The following is a 17136-nucleotide window of genomic DNA, read 5'->3' on the forward strand; positions in this document are numbered from 1 at the left end:
CTCCACATCCACTCTATCTGTGCCCTCTGGTCCTAGACTCCCCCGACTATAGGAAACATCCTCTCCACATCCACTCTATCTGTGTCCTCTGGTCCTAGACTCCCCCACTATAGGAAACATCCTCTCCACATCCATTCTATCTGTGTCCTCTGGTCCTAGACTCCCCCACTATAGGAAACATCCTCTCCACATCCACTCTATCTGTGCCCTCTGGTCCTAGACTCCCCCGACTATAGGAAACATCCTCTCCACATCCACTCTATCTGTGTCCTCTGGTCCTAGACTCCCCCACTATAGGAAACATCCTGTCCACATCCACTCTATCTGTGTCCTCTGGTGCTAGACTCCCCCACTATAGGAAACGTCCTCTCCACATCCACTCTATCTGTGTTCTCTGGTCCTAGACTCTCCCCACTAGAAGAAACATCCTCTCCACATCCACTCTATCTGTGTCCTCTGGTCCTAGACTCCCCCACTATAGGAAACATCCTCTCCACGTCCACTCTATCTGTGTCCTCTGGTCCCAGACTCCCCCCACTATAGGAAACATCCTCTCCACATCCACTCTATCTGTGTCCTCTGGTCCCAGACTCCCCCCACTATAGGAAACATCCTCTCCACATCCACTCTATCTGTGTCCTCTGGTCCTAGACTCCCCCACTAGAAGAAACATCCTCTCCATATCCACTCCATCGAGGCCTTTCAAAAGCTTGGTCAAAGAGACGGGAGAGTTCTAAAGATGTAGCTAGGATAGAGAGAAAGGGAACATCCTGAGGGGGATTTGCAGGAGGTGAGAACTGCAGCAGGGAAGGACATGACTGTTACTGAGAAAGCATTTAACATCAGGGTGAGCAAGAAACCAGAAGTAGGGGAACTCTGAGAAGGTGGGAGATATCTCCTTCTTTGAGGTTCTTTGGGATGTTCTAACAAAGGTGTTAGCTTATTCCAAATTGTTGCTCCTGCCCTGGTAAACCATGGGGTCCAAACCCTACGCAGTCTGTAAAACTCTGTAAGGTGATTCTGCTTGCTTCTCAGGCCTGTCGGGTTCCAGACTCCCTGACGTGTTGCTTTACGTCAGAGTGTGCGTATGAGTATGTGTTGTGCTTGCACGCGTGGTGCACTGTGCTGCACCCTACCATACCGCGTGCTTTTACAGTATCAAAGTTATAACTGAACAACGCTCTTCCCTTTAGTGTGCACGGCCACACCATAACTGAAATGCTCCCGCGCACATAGCCTTCATTGCCACCCAGCTGAAATTGGGTGCGGCTGGAAGAAGTTTGTGAAAGGTGAAAGATTTGCTTTGTTTTACTGTGCTTCATTGTACCCTTCAAAGTACATTTATAATCAAAGTCGGTGTACGTTATACAACCTTGGGATTCATCTTACAGGCAGCCACAAAACTAAGAAACCCAATAGAGCCGATTAAAAATAACGAAAACCATCAAACACCCAATGTGCAGGGAGGAAAAAACAAATCATGTAAACAATAAAAGTAAGCATCTAACTAACAACAGCTACGAAGCCGGTCACAGCCGGTCCATGAGCCTGTTAACTGCAGGGCACAGCCTCAGTTCAGCGCAGAAACGAGTAAACCTTGCCAAGCAGCGGGCTGAGTACCCGCCCATCCCTTACCTCCAGCCCCGACACCCTGAGCTTCTCGATCTAACCTGGTGCTGGAATCAGCCAAACTACAGGTTGTTCCTCATTCTCGAGCCCGGGGCCCCGCCACCTTGACTGTCGCTTCGAATCGGCTCCGGGTCCATCTGCTGGTGCATTCCTGGCTCTCGGAGGGCCCCGCCACCTCAATTCGGGCCTATACTCGCCAGGCCGCTATGGTCCGCCACATCCAGGACTTCAGTTCACACCTCAAGAATGCCAGGTCATACAGGCAGTCCAAAAACTCAACTCCAAAAGAAAGCTTCAGGCTATTGATTGCAGTGATTGCCGCTGGAAAAATGTGTGATCTTCACTCCAGCGTGTGGTGAAAACTGTCTAGCAGATTATCAGCACCCAATTGCCCACCATTGAGAATATCTACCATAAACGCTGCCTGGGCAGGGCGAAAAGCATTATCAGGGATGCATCTCACCCTAACCATGGACTTTTTACTCTCCTCCCATCCGGTAGGTGCTACAGGAGCTTCCGCTCCCACACCAGCAGGCACAGGAAGAGCTTCTTCCCTGAGGCTGTGACGCTGCTGAACCTCACATCACAGCGCTAAGCAGTATTGCACCCATATTGTACTGTCTCAGTACTTCTATATTTGTGTGCTGTAGCACTTACTTTTTATTCACAGTTATTTTGTAAATAACACTATTCTTTGCATTTCTGGTCAGATGCTAACTGCATTTCATTGGCTTTGTATCTGTACTCGGCACAATAACAATAAAGTTGAATCTAGTCTAATCTAAATCTAATTAAATAAGTAGTTTTGTTTGCTCCCGGCAAGTCGTCGCTGTGGTTCACCAGTACCATCTTAAAACTTCCGGTTTAAGTTGGCACTATGAAACACACCAACGACTTTCAAACAATTAATAAAAACAAAAGGTACGTGATCTCCCCCTCCCCCCCCCATTTTCATTCCATCCGCTTGTCCTCATTGACTTCAACCTTTCCATGGCACCTCAATCAGAGAGGAGCAATGGATTCAATCTCCGGGCCGCACAAAGTGTGCAGTTGTTCACATTTTCCCCTGCTCTATCAACACTTCGTGAAACAACAGGTTTCGTGCCGCTTTCCTGAGCTCAAGAATGCCAGGTCGTACAGGCAGTTCAAAAATGGAAGCATTGGAAAGGGTACAGGGGAGATTTACCAGGATGCTGCCTGGTTTGGAGAGTATGCATTATGATCAGAGATTAAGGGAGCTAGGGCTTTACTCTTTGGAGAGAAGGAGGATGAGAGGAGACATGATAGAGATGTACAAGATAAGAGGAATAGATAGAGTGGATAGCCAGCACCTCTTCCCCAGGGCACCACTGTTCAATACAAGAGGACATGGCTTTAAGGTAAGGGGTGGGAAGTTCAAGGGGGATATTAGAGGAAGGTTTTTTACTCAGAGAGTGGTTGGTGCGTGGAATGCACTGCCTGAGTCAGTGGTGGAGGCAGATACACTGGTGAAGTTTAAGAGACTACTAGACAGGTATATGGAGGAATTTAAGGTGGGGGCTTATATGGGAGGCAGGGTTTGAGGGTCGGCACAACATTGTGGGCCAAAGGGCCTGTACTGTGCTGTACTATTCTATGTTCAACTGCAGAAGGAAAGAACCTTGGATTTTGAAAAGATCAGAATCCAGCAGGAGGTTGCGTTTTCTTGTCAGTGGTGGTAAAGATGTGTGTGCCTCACTGCTGGCTCCCCCTGTCTGAATTAGCTGCTTTCACTGCTGCCTGGCGTGCGTCACTTCAGGTGGGAGCTGCTGTTTGATGGCGTATACCGCAGCTGTCTGCTCGGTATTACTGACACGGTACAGGACTGTGAGCAGTCTGTACACCACAGCACAGAAACAACATGGCAGCAGGATGGGAGAGGGTGAGCAGCTTCACGTTCCTGGGTGTCATTATCTCTGAGGACCTAACCTGGGCCCGACCTATCTATGCAGCTACAAAGACGGCAAGACAGCGGCTACGTTTTCTTTACGAGCTTGAGAGGATTTGGTTTGGCACCTAAAACACTCGAAAATTTCTACCATGGGGAACATTCTGACTGGCTGCATCACTGGTCTGGTACGGGGGGGGGGGGTTGTTTCTACAGCACAGCATTGAAGTAAGCTGCAGAGATTTGTAAAATTAGTCAGCTCCATCGAGGGCACCAGCCTCCGTAGTATCCTCCAGGACATCTTCAAAAGGTGATGCCTCAGGAAGGCAATATCCATCAGTAAGGGCCTCATCACCCAGGACATGCCCCCTTCTCATGGCTACCATCAGGGAGGAGGTACAGGAGCACCCCCCCCCCCCCAGAAGTTTTCATGTTTTATTGTTTTATAACATTGAATCATGGTTGATTTTTAATTTGGCTTTTTTGACACTGATCAACATAAAAAGATTCGTTCGTGTCAAAGTGAAAACAAATTTCTGCAAATTGGTCGAAATTTATTGCAATTATTAAACACAAAATAATTGATTGCAATTATTCAGTATTTAGTAGATGCACCTTTGGCAGCAATTACAACCTCGAGTCTGTGTGGATAGGTCTCTGTCAGCTTTGCACATCTGGACTCTGCCATTTCCCCCCATTGTTCTTTACAAAACTGCTCAAGCTCTGTCAGATTGCATGGGGATCATGAGTGAACAGTGCTTTTCAAGTCCAGCCACAAATTCTCAATTGGATTGAGGTCTTGGCTCTGACTTGGCCACTCCCGGACATTAACTTTGTTGTTTTTAAGCCATTCCTGTATAGGTTTGGCTTTATGTTTGCGGTCATTGTCTTGCTGGGAAAGAAATCTTCTCCCAAGTCGCAGTTCTCTTGCAGACTGCATCAGGTTTTCCTCCAGGATTTCCCTGTATTTTGCTGCATTCACTTTACCCTCTACCTTCACAAGCCTTCCAGGGCCTGCTGCAGTGAAGTATCCCCACAGCATGATGCAGCCACCACCATGCTTCACGGTAGGGATGGTGTGGTTTTGATGATGTGCAGAGTTTGGCTTATGCCAAGCAAAGCGTTTAGTCTGATGGCCCAAAAGCTCAATTTTGGTTTCATCAGACCATAGAACTTTCTTCCAGCTGACTTCAGAGTCTCCCACATGCCTCCTGGCAAACTCTAGCTGAGATTTCACTTGAGTTTTCTTTTCTCAACAGAGGTTTTCTCTTTGCCACTCTCCCATAAAGCTGTGACTGGTGAAGCACCTGGGCAGCAGTTGTTGTTTGCGCAGTCTCTCCCATCTCAGCCACTGAAGCTTGTAACTCCTCCAGAGTTGTCATCGGTCTCTTGGTGGCCTCCCTCACTAGACCCCTCCTTTCACAGTCACTCAGTTTTTGAGGACGGCCTGCTCTAGGCAGATTTACAGCTGTACCATATTCTTTCCATTTCATGATGATTGACTTAACTGTACTCCAAGGGATATTCAGTGACTTGGTCATTTTCTTGTATCCATCTCCTGACTTGTGTTTTTCAATAACCTTTTCACGGAGTTGCTTGGAGTGTTCTTTTGTCTTCATGATGTAGTTTTTGCCAGGATACTGGCTCACCAGCAGTTGGACCTTCCAGATACCGGTGTACTTTAAACACAAAATACTCTGCGGATGCTGGGGTCAAAGCAACACTCACAACACACTGGAGGAACTCATCAGGTCGGGCAGCATCCGTGGGAACGATCAGTCAACGTTTCGGGTTCCGTTGACTGATCATTTCCACGGAAGCTGCCCGACCTGCTGAGTTCCTCCAGTGTGTTGTGAGTGTTACTGGTGTACTTTTACTGCAATCAATTTAAATACCTTGACTGCACATGGTGATCTCCATTTAACTAATTATGTAATTTCTCAACCCAGTTGGCAGCACCAGTGATGATTTGGTGTGTCATATTAAAGGGGGTGAATACTTACGCAATAAATTATTTTGTGTTTTACATTTGTAAATAATTTAGATCACTGTAGAGATCTGTTTTCAATTTGACACAGAAGTCTTTTTCTATTGACCAGTGTCAAAAAGAAAACCTTCCAGTCTGGTCATCCTCCTCCGAACTCTCTCATTAACAAGGCATTTTAACTCACAGGACTGCCGTACACTGGATTTCTTTTTTTTTTGTTTGTTTGTTTTTTGCACCATTCTCTATAAAATCTGGAGACTGTTCTGTGTGAAAGTCCCAGAAGATCAGTTCCTGAGATACTCAAACCACCCCATCTGGCACCACTCCATCTCTTGACAGTCAAAGTCACTTAGATTACATTTCTTCCCCGTTCTGATGCTTTGGTCTGAAAAACAACTGAACCTCTTGACCGTGTCTGTGTACTTTTACGCATTGAGTTGCTGCCACGTGATTAGCTGATTAGGTATTAGCATTAACGAGCAGGTGCGCAGGTGGCCTCTGAGTGCATGTCATGAATGTTGTTGATTTGCGTCAGCAGTACAGGGTCATACATAAAATGTACTGTTAATTACAATAATAAATATATATATTAAAAAGAAGCATAATCCTGTGCAAGAGTCTTGGCACATATATATATATTTACAGACCCGGCTGGTGGTGTACTGGTATCAGTGTCGGACTTCGGGATGGAAGGTCCCGAGTTCGAATCCAGCCGGCTCCCCTGCACGCTTTCCATCTGTGCTGGGTTACGAGCTGGCGATCTCTTTGGAAACTCAGCCGGCAGAAGGCAACAGCAAAACCCACTGCTGTAACTTGCCTCGTACACGGTTCCCCCGCTACGTCAGAGAGGCGTGGAGGGAAATCGACCACCAACCGGAGGAACAGTCCTGTCCAAAAGATATATATATCTATCTATCTCTACTCCACACTGACAGATATATATGTCAACGTGGAACGGAGAGCGAGATCGTAAATCTGGCGGGATAGAGGATGTTGGGAATGGCGAGGGTGGAGCGCTGCGGGAGGGGTGTTGGACACACGGCAGACAAGGAGTTGTGAGTAAATGTGAGGTTATCCACTTTGGTGGTAAGAATGGGAAGGCAGATTATTATCTAAATGGAGTTAAATTAGGAAAAGGGGAAGTACAACGAGATCTAGGTGTTCTTGTACATCAGTCACTGAAAGCAAGCATGCAGGTACAGCAGGCAGTGAAGAAAGCTAATGGCATGCTGGCCTTCATAACAAGGGGAATTGAGTATAGGAGCAAAGAGGTCCTTCTGCAGCTGTACAGGGTCCTGGTGAGACCACACCTGGAGTATTGTGTGCAGTTTTGGTCTCCAAATTTGAGGAAGGACATTCTTGCTACTGAGGGAGTGCAGCGTAGGTTCACAAGGTTAACTCCCGGGATGGCGGGACTGTCATATGTCGAAAGATTGGAGCGACTGGGCTTGTATACTCTGGAATTTAGAAGGCTGAGAGGGGATCTGATTGAAACATATAAGATTATTAAGAGATTGGACACGCTGGAGGTAGGGAGCATGTTCCCACTGATGGGTGAGTCCAGAACCGGAGGCCACAGTTTAAGAATTAGGGGTAGGCCATTTAGAACGGAGTTGAGGAAAAACTTTTTCACCCAGAGAGTGGTGGATGTATGGAATGCTCTGCCCCAGAAGGCTGTGGAGGCCAATTCTCTGGATGCTTTCAAGAAAGAGATGGATAGAGCTCTTAAAGATAGCGGAATCAATGGTTATAAGGATAAGGCAGGAACTGGATACTGATTGTGGATGATCAGCCATGATAACAGTGAATGGCAGTGCTGGCTCAAAGGGCCGAATGGCCTACTCCTGCACCTATTGTCTATTGTCCATTGAGTTCCAGGGACGGGGAGGGCAGACGCACCCAGCTCTGAGGCACCAGGCAAGGACAGTTGATTCCAAACAATTGGTTTATTGATCATTACCAAATGTCTCCCAACCATGATTCCCTTCTCCCTGTCCCCCTTCCCACTCTCAGTCCACAATAAAGACCCATATCAGAATCAGGTTTATCATCACTCACATATGTCACGAAATTTGTTTTTTCCCAGCGGCAGCAGTACAGTGCAATGCATAAAATTACTACAGTACTGCGTGCAAAAGTCTCAGGCACCCCAGCTATATATACGCACCCGAGACTTCTGCACAGCACAGTAAGTAGTGCAGGAAGAGAGAAACTGCAGTGGTAGAGGGGCAAGAGCAGTTGCCATATTAGAGGGGTAGTTAGATCAGCAGCAAGTAGGCGGATTTGGGCCTGTTGTGGGCAAACAGGTTCAGTGAAGGCAATCAACGTGGTCGGCATGGATGTGACGGACTGCAAAGGCTGCCCTTTCCGGTCCCGGTGAAGGGTCTTGGCCCGAAACGTCGACCGCTTGTTCCTCTCCATAGATGCTGCCCGGCCGCCTGGGTCCCACCAGCACTTGGTGTGTTCCTGAGCTATGTGTGTGTTTCCTACGGTTCCATGCTCCTGTGACTTCGGGAAGGAAGACGCCGACTGCCCATTACTCGAAGTTCATCCGAGTGCCTACATGTCACCATCTACAACCCTGAGATTCTCTGTCTCCCGGGCACGCACAGTAAACCCAGTAACCGGAACAGGATCAGTGAGAGACCGCACCAACAGGGCAGGAGGCTTGTGTGAAAGAAAAAACAAACCGTGCAAATAGAAAAAGAAAGAGAACAATAAGTAAGTAAATAACCAATAAATGTTGAGAACATGAGATGAAGAGTTCTTGAAAGTGAGTCCATAGGTTATGGGAACAGTTCAGTGATGGGGGCAAGTGAAGTCATCCGCCCCCCCCACCCCCCGTTTCAAGAGCCTGAGTGGTAATAACTGTCCCTGAACCTGGTGATGTGGGTCCTGAGGCTCCTGTACCTCCTTCCTGATGGTGGAGGGGTAATAACTGTTCCTGAACCTGGTGGTGTGAGTCCTTGGACTGTGTCTGTTTTCGATGCAAATGACGCTTTTCTCTGTATATTTCAATGTTCCTATGTGCATCGGGACGAGGCTTTATATAGGGCTTTACTCTTTGGAGAGAAGGAGGATGAGAGGAGACATGATAGAGGTGTACAAGATAATAAGAGGAATAGATAGAGTGGACAGCCAGCACCTCTTCCCCAGGGCACCACTGCTCAATACAAGAGGACATGGCTTTAAGGTAAGGGGTGGTAAGTTCAAGGAGGATATTAGAGGAAGGTTTTTTACTCAGAGAGTGGTTGGTGCATGGAATGCACTGCCTGAGTCAGTGGTGGAGGCAGATACACTAGTGAAGTTTAAGAGACTACTAGACAGGTATATGGAGGAATCTAAGGTGGGGGGTTATTATGGGAGGCAGGGTTTAAGGGTCAGCACAACATTGTGGGCCGAAGAGCCTGTAATATGCTGTACTATTCAATGTTCTATGTTCTCTGTTTTTTATATCACCGGCACATCTCGTGAAATTTATTCATTTTAACATCAGCAGTACGATGAAATACTTCATTGAATTGAATTGGACTTTACTACTTATGTCCTTCACGTACACGAGGAGTAAAAATCTTTACGTTACGTCTCCATCTAAATGTGCAAATCATAGTAATTTATAATAAATAGCACGTACAACAGGACACTCAGTATATCATAGGAATACAGTTGCGTCAGCATGAATTAATCAGTCTGATGTCCTGGTGGAAGAAGCTGTTAATTATAAATAAATGTAGAGGAGAAAAACTAAGTTGCAACTGTACCTCCTCCCTGATGGCAGAGGGGAAGAAGCTGTTCCTGAATCGTTGACTGTGTGTCTTCAGGCTCCTGTACCTCCTCCCTGATGGCGGAGGGGAAGAAGCTGTTCCTGAATCGCTGAGTGTGTGTCTTCAGGCTCCTGTACCTCCTCCCTGATGGCGGAGGGGAAGAAGCTGTTCCTGAATCGTTGAGTGTGTGTCTTCAGGCTCCTGTACCTCCTCCCTGATGGCGGAGGGGAAGAAGCTGTTCCTGAATCGCTGAGTGTGTGTCTTCAGGCTCCTGTACCTCCTCCCTGATGGCAGAGGGGAAGAAGCTGTTCCTGAATCATTGAGTGTGTGCCTTCAGGCTCCTGTACCTCCTCCCTGATGGCAGAGGGGAAGAAGCTGTTCCTGAATCGCTGAGTGTGTGTCTTCAGACTCCTGTACCTCCTCCCTGATGGCAGAGGGGAAGAAGCTGTTTCTGAACCGCTGAGTGTGGGCCTGCACCTCCTTCCTGAAGGGGGCTTGTCCTGGGTGATGGGGGGTCCTTAATGACGGACACCATCTACCTAAGGCATCGCTCCTTGAAGATGTCTTGGATGCTACGGAGGCTGGTGCCCATGACGGAGCTGACAAGTTTACACGTTTCTGCAACTTGCTTCGTCCTTCTGTAGTATCCCACCACCCCCCCATACCAGACAGTCAATGAAACATAGCTGCTGTCTTGCCTTCTTTATAGCTGCATTGATCTGTCGGGTCCAGATTGGGACCAGGTTGGGTCCAGATTGGGACCAGGTTTGGTCCTCAGAGATACTGACACCCAGGGGCCTGAGATTGCTCACTCTCTCCACCTCTGATCTCTCTGTGAGAATCGGTTCCGGTTGCCTCGTCTTGCCCTTTCTGAAGTCCACAATCAGCACTTTGGTCTTGTTGACGTTGAGTGCAGGGTTGTTGCTGCGACACCACTCCGCTAGCTGGTACATCTCGCTCCTGTGCGCTCTCTCATCACCGTCTCAGATTCTGCCTGCAATGGTTGCATCGTCAGCAAATCTCTGGATGGCATTTGAGCTGTGCCAAGCCACACAGTCGTGGGTGTGGAGAGATTAGAGCAGTGGGTTTAGCACACACTTTTGTGGTGTGCCAGTGTTGATCGTCAGCGGGGTGAAGAGGTTATTTCCAATCTACATTGACTGTGGTCTTCCAGTTAGGAATGTGTCAGATAAAGCTGATTTTTAAATGTCTATTCACTGGGCAAACACCCCACCTGAATTACTTTTAGATTATGAGAACACTCAGTCCTCTTTTATTGTCATTTAGAAATACATACATGCATTAAGAAATGATACAATGTTTCTCCGGAGTGATATCACAGAAAACAGGACAAGCTAAAGACTAACACTGACAGAACCACATAATTATAACATATAGTTACAACAGTGCAAAGTAATACCATAATTTGATGAAGAACAAACCATGGCCACGATAAAAAAAGTCTCAAAGTCCCAAGTCGATCGACTCCCGAGTCCCCGATAGCAGGCGGCAAAAGGGAGAAACTCCTTGCCATAAACCTCCAGGCCCCGTCAACTTGCCGATGCCTTGGAAGCAGCCGACACTGAGTTCGTCTATCCGAAAACCTCGAGCCTCCGACCAGCCCCTCCGATACAGCCTCCTGAGTGTCATCCTCTGCCGAGCGGCTTCGACTTCTCCCCGGCCGCTGAAACACGCAAAGCCGAGGATTTCGGGGCCTTCAGCTCCGGAGATTCCGGTTACCACACGGTAGCAGCAGCAGCGAAGTTTCTCCAGATGTTCCTCCGTGCTCTCACGTCCGTCTCTGTCAAATCAGAATTGTGCACTGTCCCCTACTTGACAGATTACAGGCATCAATCACTGGAGAGGCCGCGCGCAATCTGCTGAACCTTCACTGAAGTCCTTTGTTACTACTAAATCCTTCCTTGGGTTCAGAGACCAGGCCAGTACATTCAGGCCCTGCTTTATTATCAGAATCCCTGTGTCCTTGCAGTAAGGGGTGTTTAATCTTGAAATTCCCCCAAGCGTCTAGCATACCATTCGCTCTCATCCTAGTTTCCTGAACCTGCATCTACATTCTCACTGATCTCCGAGTCTGTCTGTAAAGCTCCAAGGAACTCAGCAGGTCAGGCGGCATCTGTGGAGCGGAGCGCCGAAGGGTCTCGTCCCGAAACATCGACTGTACTGTTTCCCATAGGCGCGGCCTGGCCTGCTGAGTTCCTCCAGCGTTTTGTCTGTGGTTTGCTTCAATTCCAGCATCTGCGGATTCTCCCTTCTTTACGGAGAGGAATCAAGGTTCTGGGTTGGGGCTGCAGGCATCTCGGCCCGAAACATCAACTGTTGATTCCCTTTCGTAGATCCTGCCTGACCTGCTGAGGTCCTCCAGCCCTGTGTGTGTGTGTGTGTTACTCTGGATTTCCAACATCTGCAGAATCTCTGGTATCAACATAATGTTCCCTTTTCTATATACTCTGTCTCTGTGTACAATATTTCAGGTGCAGTTTCACAGGGACCTACACACTGCCCCCTCGAAAACTGCCGCGGGTGTGGTGCCGCACGGTAGCCAAAGTGCCCCCATGCACGTAGCCTTCGTTGCCATGCAGCTGGGATTGGACACAGCTACAAAAAGTATATGGAACGTCACCTAATTTATTTCTTGTACTGTATCTTGTTACACCCTTCAATTAACAAATAAAATCAAAAGTATGTGATTCTTCAATTTTAATTCCAAACATTCATAGTATGCATTTCCCAAAAAAAAAGCATTTAAGGTGCAGCGCAGTTTATATGCCGTGTAAAAATTTCCTGCTCAGAGCAATGGTTCAGGCCTAAAGTTGCCAAACGCTCTTCAATTCATTCTCAGGATCACTCTTGTGAATCTGCTCCAGACCATTTTGCAATTCAAACTGTGAAATTCCAAAGGACAGCCACCAGCCGTTTGTTTCTTTTGGAGAATGCCACATGCCAGTTTCACAACGAGCGGTGCCTGATGTCTCAGGGGCTTTAATTTGCTGCAGTTTAGAAGAATGAGGGGGGAGTGGGATTTAATTGAAGCCTATTGAATATTGAAAGGCCGAGATAGTGTGGATGTGGAGAGGATGTTTCCTGTAGTGGGGGAGTCTAGGACCAGAGGGCACAGATAGAGTGGATGTGGAGAGGATGTTTCCTCCAGTGATGGAGTCTAGGACCGGAAGACACAGATAGAGTGGACGTGGAGAGGATGTTTCCTATAGTGGGGGAGTCCAGGACCAGAGGGCACAGATAGAGTGGATGTGGAGAGGATGTTTCCTATAGTGGGGGAGTCTAGGACCAGAGGGCACAGATAGAGTGGACGTGGAGAGGATGTTTCCTCCAGTGAGGGAGTCTAGGACCAGAGGACACAGATAGAGTGGATGTGGAGAGGATGTTTCCTATAGTGGGGGAGTCTAGGACCAGAGGGCACAGATAGAGTGGACGTGGAGAGGATGTTTCCTATAGTGGGGGAGTCTAGGACCAGAGGGCACAGATAGAGAGGACGTGGAGAGGATGTTTCCTATAGTGGGGGAGTCTAGGACCAGAGGACACAGATAGAGTGGATGCGGAGAGGATGTTTCCTATAGTGGGGGAGTCTAGGACCAGAGGACACAGATAGAGTGGATGTGGAGAGGATGTTTCCTATAGTGGGGGAGTCCAGGACCAGAGGGCACAGATAGAGTGGATGCGGAGAGGGTGTTTCCTATAGTGGGGGAGTCTAGGACCAGAGGACACAGATAGAGTGGATGTGGAGAGGATGTTTCCTGTAGTGGGGGAGTCCAGGACCAGAGGGCACAGATAGAGTGGATGCGGAGAGGATGTTTCCTGTAGTGGGGGAGTCTAGGACCAGAGGACACAGATAGAGTGGATGTGGAGAGGATGTTTCCTGTAGTGGGGGAGTCTAGGAGCAGAGGGCACAGATAGAGTGGATGTGGAGAGGAAGTTTCCTATAGTGGGGGAGTCTAGGACCAGAGGACACAGATAGAGTGGATGTGGAGAGGATGTTTCCTATAGTGGGGGAGTCTAGGGCCAGAGGACACAGATAGAGTGGATGTGGCGAGGATGTTTCCTATAGTGGGGGAGTCTAGGACCAGAGGACACAGATAGAGTGGATGCGGAGAGGATGTTTCCTCCAGTGGGGGAGTCTAGGACCAGAGGACACAGATAGAGTGGATGTGGAGAGGATGTTTCCTATAGTGGGGGAGTCTAGGACCAGAGGGCACAGATAGAGTGGACGTGGAGAGGATGTTTCCTATAGTTGGGGAGTCTAGGACCAGAGGGCACAGATAGAGTGGATGTGGAGAGGATGTTTCCTATAGTGGGGGAGTCTAGGACCAGAGGACACAGATAGAGTGGATGTGGAGAGGATGTTTCCTGTAGTGGGGGAGAAGGCAGAAGAATGGGGTTGAGAGGTATAATAAATCGGCTATGATGGAATGGTGGAGCAGACTCGATGGGCTGAATGGCCTAATTCTGCTCCTGTGTCTGATGGTCTTGAGTCCTGGAACAAAGCGGGTTTTTTAATGCAATGATTATCGAAGGTTTGCAGCTCCCTGCGATAGTGATCACTTGTCAATCAGATAGGCAGTTGTGATAGTAAAATAATCTACCTCCGTGCGCAGGCCAACCGCATTACATGTCTGGCAGGAAATTAGCTTTTTCCTTTGCCCTTCGTGGTTTAAGGTGGTGTTTTTCACCGGTTTGCATCTGACAGATTTGGACAGCAAGTCGTGATGTTGGAGGCACAGAGTTTGTTCAAAGACTGGCAATTCGTAAGCAGTTTGTGAAGGAGGCAGCTGACCTAGTCGGCTGACCTGTGCTTCTTTCCTCGTACGTGCTTGCTGAGTCTCCCCGTCTTTGGTTCACATTTGTCAGAGCTCTCTGTCGAATTTCCGTCAATGAATGTGAACTATCTCACACGCAGATCAGCACGTACTCAAAGGGGCCAGTTCTCTCACCCCACTATGGGAAGGATATCGATGCTTTGGAGAGGGGGCAGAAGAGGTTTACCAGGATGCTGCCTGGTGTAGAGGGCATGTGCTATAACGAGAGGCTGGACGAACTTGGGTTGTTTTCTCTGGAGCTCTGGAGTGTCGGAGGCTAAGGGGAGATCTGATAGAGGTTTGTAAGATTAGGAGAGGCATAGATAGAGTAGACAGGGTTGAAATGTCTAATTCTAGAGGACACATATTGGATGTGAGAGGGGGTAGGTTCAAAGGGGATGTGAGGGGCAAGGCTTTTACTCAGAGAGTGGTGGATGTCTGGAATGCACTGCCTGGTGTGGTGGTAGAGACAAATACATTCGAAGCTTTTCAGAGACATTTGAATAGGTAGATGGATGTGAAGAAGATGGAGGGATAAAGACATGGTGTAGGGAGGAGGGATTAGTGTTTGCGGGTGTCTGGTTTGCTTCTTGATCCGATGGATCACAGACAAAAACACACACACAATAAGATAAAGAACACAATAATAATTTTTTAAAAGTACAATAAATATAAATACGTAAGATAGATGATGTACACACAGATTGATTGTCCATAAAATGATGCTGGGCACAGGAGTGTCTGTACATGAGGTGACTCTGATGGGAAATGATAAAGTAGTGGTGATTGGGGTTGTGGAGGGGTGGGTCAGTGTGTGATTCGGGGTGTGGAGGGGTGGGTCAGTGTGTGATTGGGGGTGTGGAGGGGTGGGTCAGTGTGTGATTGGGGGTGTGGAGGGGTGGGTCAGTGGGTGATTGGGGGTGTGGAGGGGTGGGTCAGTGGGTGATTGGGGGTGTGGAGGGGTGGGTCAGTGGGTGATTGGGGGTGTGGAGGGGTGGGTCAGTGGGTGATTGGGGGTGTGGAGGGGTGGGTCAGTGGGTGATTGGGGGTGTGGAGGGGTGGGTCAGTGGGTGATTGGGGGTGTGGAGGGGTGGATCGGTGGGTGATTGGGGGTGTGGAGGGGTGGGTCAGTGGGTGATTGGGGATGTGGAGGGGTGGGTCAGTGGGTGATTGGGGGTGTGGAGGGGTGGGTCAGTGGGTGATTGGGGGTGTGGAGGGGTGAGTCAGTGGGTGATTGGGGGTGTGGAGGGGTGGGTCAGTGGGTGATTGGAGGTGTGGAGGGGTGGGTCGGTGGGTGATTGAGGGTGTGGAGGGGTGGGTCGGTGTGTGATTGGGGGTGTGGAGGGGTGGGTCAGTGGGTGATTGGGGGTGTGGAGGGGTGGGTCGGTGGGTGATTGGGGGTGTGGAGGGGTGGGTCTGTGGGTGATTGGGGGTGTGGAGGAGTGGGTCAGTGGGTGATTGGGGGTGTGGAGGGGTGGGTCAGTGGGTGATTGGGGGTGTGGAGGGGTGGGTCGGTGGGTGATTGGGGGTGTGGAGGGGTGGGTCGGTGGGTGATTGGGGGTGTGGAGAGGTGAGTCAGTGGGTGATTGGGGGTGTGGAGGGGTGGGTCGGTGGGTGATTGGGGGTGTGGAGGGGTGGGTCGGTGGGTGATTGGGGGTGTGGAGGGGTGGGTCGGTGGGTGATTGTGGGTGTGGAGGTGTGGGTCTGTGGGTGATTGGGAGTGTGGAGGGGTGGGTCAGTGGGTGATTGGGGTGTGTGGAGAGGTGGGTCAGTGGGTGATTGGGGGTGTGGAGGAGTGGGTCAGTGGGTGATTGGGGGTGTGGAGGGGTGGGTCAGTGGGTGATTGGGGGTGTGGAGGGGTGGGTCAGTGGGTGGTTGGGGGTGTGGAGGGATGGGTCAGTGGGTGATTAGGAGTGTGGAGGGGTGGGTCAGTGGGTGGAGGTGTTGATCAGCCTCACTGCTAGGGGCAAGTCACTGTTTTTGATTCTGGTGGTCCCTGGCGCGGATGCTACGTCGCCTCCCCCCTGAAGGGAGTGGGATAGACAGTCCGTGAGCAGGGTGGGTGGGATCCTTCACGGTGTTACTGGCCCCCTTCTCCGGCACCTTTCTGTGCCCTTGTCAGCGTGTAGGCTGGTGCCAGTGATGCTTTGGGCAGATCTGACTCCCGGCCTGTACAGCTTCGCGGGGAACAGTGCGCAGGAGTGTCTGTACGTAGGGTGACTGACAGGAAATGATGAAGTAGTGCTGGTTGGGGTGGGTTCGTGAGTGGAGGTGCTGATCGGCCTTCCTGCTTGGGCAATGCTGATCCTGAATCCTTGATCCTGTCCGTCAGAGGGGCTCGTCATATCAGCAGGCCGTCAGTGAAACACACATCTGCAAAAGCTGTTCCCCACCAGCAGATCCCCGGCCGTGGGCTCGTACCACGTCAAACAAATGTGAACACCAAATTAAAGTTCAAATAAATGCTATTATAGCAAGTACATGCATGTCACCATAGGGAATCATTTTCCTGCGGGCATACTCGGCAAATCTATAGAGTAGTAACTATAACGGGGTCAGTGAAAGATCAACCAGAGTGCAGAAGACAACAAAACTGTGCAAATGCAAATATACATAAACAGCAGTAATTAGTGAGAGCATGAGATAGAGAGTCCTTAAAGTAAGATTCTTGGCTGTGGGAGCATCTCATTGGGATGGGCAAAGGAGTATACTTATCCCCTTTGGTTCAGGAGTGTGTTGGTGTGGGTCCTGAGGCTCCTGGACCTTCTTCCTGATGGCAGCAGCGAGAAGAGAGCGTGTCCTGGGTGGCGGGGATCTCAGATGATGAATGCTGCTTTCCCCCTGACAGCGTTTCGTGCCCATGTGCTCAGCGGTGGGCACGGTTTTACCCGTGACAGGCTGGGGAAATCAACTATTGTAGGATTTCCCATTCAAAGACGTTGGTGTTCCCATACCAGGCCGTGATGCAGCCTGTCAAGACCCTCTCCGCTACACGTCAGTAGAAGTTCATCAAACCGA

General features: G+C 49.3%; 1 protein-coding gene across 3 annotated transcripts in view; it reads left to right on the top strand.

Annotated features, from left to right (window-relative positions):
• The window catches only part of LOC140191751 (zinc finger protein Aiolos-like), a 309305-nt gene that overhangs the window by 239312 nt on the left and 52857 nt on the right, over positions 1-17136 (top strand). The window lies entirely within an intron of this gene.

Source organism: Mobula birostris, chromosome X (genome assembly GCF_030028105.1).
Source record: "Mobula birostris isolate sMobBir1 chromosome X, sMobBir1.hap1, whole genome shotgun sequence".
Taxonomy (NCBI): Eukaryota; Metazoa; Chordata; class Chondrichthyes; order Myliobatiformes; family Myliobatidae; genus Mobula; species Mobula birostris.